The sequence below is a fragment of the Cynoglossus semilaevis genome, chromosome 17 (genome assembly GCF_000523025.1).
Source record: "Cynoglossus semilaevis isolate Cse_v1.0 chromosome 17, Cse_v1.0, whole genome shotgun sequence".
Classification (NCBI taxonomy): Eukaryota; Metazoa; Chordata; class Actinopteri; order Pleuronectiformes; family Cynoglossidae; genus Cynoglossus; species Cynoglossus semilaevis.
This window is the reverse complement of record NC_024323.1, coordinates 4,056,290-4,059,281: the sequence shown is the minus strand read 5'-3', so window position 1 is coordinate 4,059,281 and position 2,992 is coordinate 4,056,290. Positions and strand designations below refer to the sequence as shown.

Sequence of the window (2,992 nt, the reverse complement as noted above, 5' to 3'; positions counted from 1 at the left end):
TTTAAGGCATTTTGGGGACTTTTTTTTGGTGGGGTTTTAAAGGTGTATTCAGCTATAAAAATTGAAAACCCTCACCTGGTAACACCTGGTACCAGGTGTTTTTTCTAATGCATTTCAATTTGAAGCCTGGTACCACTGTCAGAGTGCTTGACCCCTGGGCTGTTCTGATATGCAGCATGCAAGGAACTTTTACTGCTGGGTGAAACTAGTCAATGGTTATCATAAGAAATTTGAAAAAAAGTACTAACATTTAAACAGACAAGGGCCTCATTAAAGCGTGATAATGTTGCTCATTAACTCACTACATTTGTTTTTTTACCAGCTGTAGTGGACAATAACAGAATTGCAAGATTATATAAATATACATGTATATATATATATTCTGTGTTTCTCTATGTCTTTCTCAGATTTAAGGAATCAGCCATACAGACGAGCACATGCCGGTTGTCGCAGCGCCAAGTGGAAACAAGGACAGCAGTTACAAGTGTTGTCCGACATCGCTCTCTGAAAAGACAGGACGTAACAAGAAGACAACAGTTTGAAATATTCAGGTACATTTTTTTTTCAGTTTTTAGCACAAATTTATACTGTGCTTATACAAATACTCAAAAAAAATTTTTTTTCTTTACCGATACCATACCCTTGACAATGCACGCCCTAAAGGGCAATGAGAACTCCCATTCATATTTTGCATTTTTTGCCCAATTTCTGGAATAGAATGCAGATCACACACAATATTCCAACAATTTTCTTTATTCTGAAAGGTTTACAACAATCAAATACACTTCACAATGAAAGTGACTATTTTCCAACAGCATTAAAGCACAATGATTTTTTACCTGTAGAAGAGGTTTGTTCAGGAAGGTTTACAGGTGTTGCTAGAAAGTGACTGTTAAGCATCTGACAACAGCATTAAGGCACAATGAAAGTGAAAAGGCAAAAAAAGTTACTTCATTAAGTATCTGACAACAGCATTAAGGCACAATGAATGGGACGAGCTAAGTAACACTTTCCTCAAGCAATTACACATTTCAGTAAAATACTCACAAGTCCAACAAACAAGTGATCTGCTTCAAATAACGGTGCTCCTTCACTCCACCTGGCGGAGTCCAAGATGCTGTGTCCACAAGTCTTCTCCTCCATTGCTGTTAAGACAATAGCATTAGCTGCCAATAACGTTAGCTGCCGAGACGCATATGCTAGGATAAATTGCACTAACGGTCTCGACCGAACAACTACCACTTCAAACAAAATACAACCGACAACTGTTTTCAAAAACCCACCTTTCCAATCAATCACATGTAGCCACCGTTCCCAGTTTCTTTATTTGAACGCCCGCTAGAAGCCCAAACGGATAACACTCGTATCTAATCCTCAGGATCCGCAACCGGAAATACGGGCTGTACAACGTATTCCTATTTCCGTTATACAAACCTTCCTACAACAGCGCGCCCCTACAGTCGACCGCTGACATTCACATTCTTTTTTTCTTTTTACTTGGTTTAGTCTCTTAGAACTTTTTCTTTGATAGAGAGACAATGAGCTTCGTAGCCTATTTTTTTTTTACACATTTTAATGCAGAGTAAAATTGAGTAAAAAGTTTTATTAACAAAATCATTACAGCCTTGGTGTACTGCATGATTACATGAGAATGGCCCATATATATATATATATATACATATATATATATATATATACATGCACATAAAAATATATATGACAAAAAAACATTTATAGCACAAATTTGAAAGTATTTATGACACAAATAAAAATGTCAATGATTTACAATATTTTTCCTAACGTCAGGCCTCTTCATGGAGCTGAGTTTTGCTCATGGGAGCAGAGTTTAACACCAAATTAAAAAAAAAAAAGTCCCTGAGTCTTGTCCTACCTTTAGAAGACCTTGGTGTCTGGGCAACTCAGTCACTCTTAACTCAACGCTGACATCAACTCAACAGTCCTGAAGGTGGAGAAGAACAGGAAGGCTGGGGGTGAGAACTGTCTCAAACCATCTTGATGTTTGACTTTGAGAGTCTTTCCTGTCCAAATAGACATAAGAGATTTAGATGTCGGTTGACTTGACATGACATGGACTGAAGACGTCCCTTCAGTCCACCAAACACAAAACTGTGCCTTTTGTTCAAATCATAAGGAACGACTGGGCTTTTTAGATTTCTGTGTCTTCGGGGTTTGAATGTCTTGTTTGATGAGATTTAAACTTAGAAGAAATCACATGGCATGAGTCAGGTTTGTGCCTGACCTCAGGCACTGAGGAGGATGGCAGCAGTTTCTGATGGTCTGAACGCAGCCAGGCCCCAAAGCACTTTCTGCAATCTGTGCTCCTCGCACGGAATTTAGACAGGAGTGAGACTCCTGCTTGGTTAAGGGATGATTAGGGGCGAGTCAGAGCCAGCTCCATCTGCTCTGAACCCACTCCGTCAGTTACCCTCTACTGTGACAACTCTGTCCTTTGCGTTCACCTTTCCTCCATTTTGTCACGTCTCCCTGTGTCTACTCTCCCCTGTCATATCGCTGAAACCATCATGTCCTGTTTGGGACGCAGCCAAAAGAATGTCCAGCCATAAATGACCTTACAAAGCAATCGTATTGTCAAGGAAGTCCGTTTTGATTAGATGACATAGCTGAATGGATGGAGGTTTGATTAAGTATCAAAAAGATTGTTAGAAAAAGGAAAAGAATCCAGCATTTGGCCTAGAAAAACTACGGGTGCCCGAGTTGATTGCGATATAATAGACAGCAGGGAGTGCTAATAGCTTTTTAATTTTGAAGACTTTTTCAGAAACGTATTACAACAGTATATTACTGTGATCAATGATGAAGTTATAAGGTACTGAAAACAACATAACTATGCATTTTAACGCAAATGAGTGCATTTTTATTCATTTTTGATGAACTTTTAATTTTGAAGACTTTTTCAAGAAATTATTACTATAATATTTTACTGTGATCAATGATTGAGGTACCAAAAGGG

General features: G+C 38.5%; 1 long non-coding RNA gene across 1 annotated transcript; it reads right to left on the bottom strand.

Annotated features, from left to right (window-relative positions):
• Positions 1-83: 83 nt before the first annotated feature.
• On the bottom strand, positions 84-1,527 carry LOC112488380 (uncharacterized). The gene is made up of 2 exons (XR_003052373.1): positions 1,284-1,527; positions 84-1,145 (listed from the first exon to the last, which is right to left on the bottom strand). It is a non-coding gene; the product is annotated as an uncharacterized LOC112488380 (long non-coding RNA).
• Positions 1,528-2,992: the final 1,465 nt, after the last annotated feature.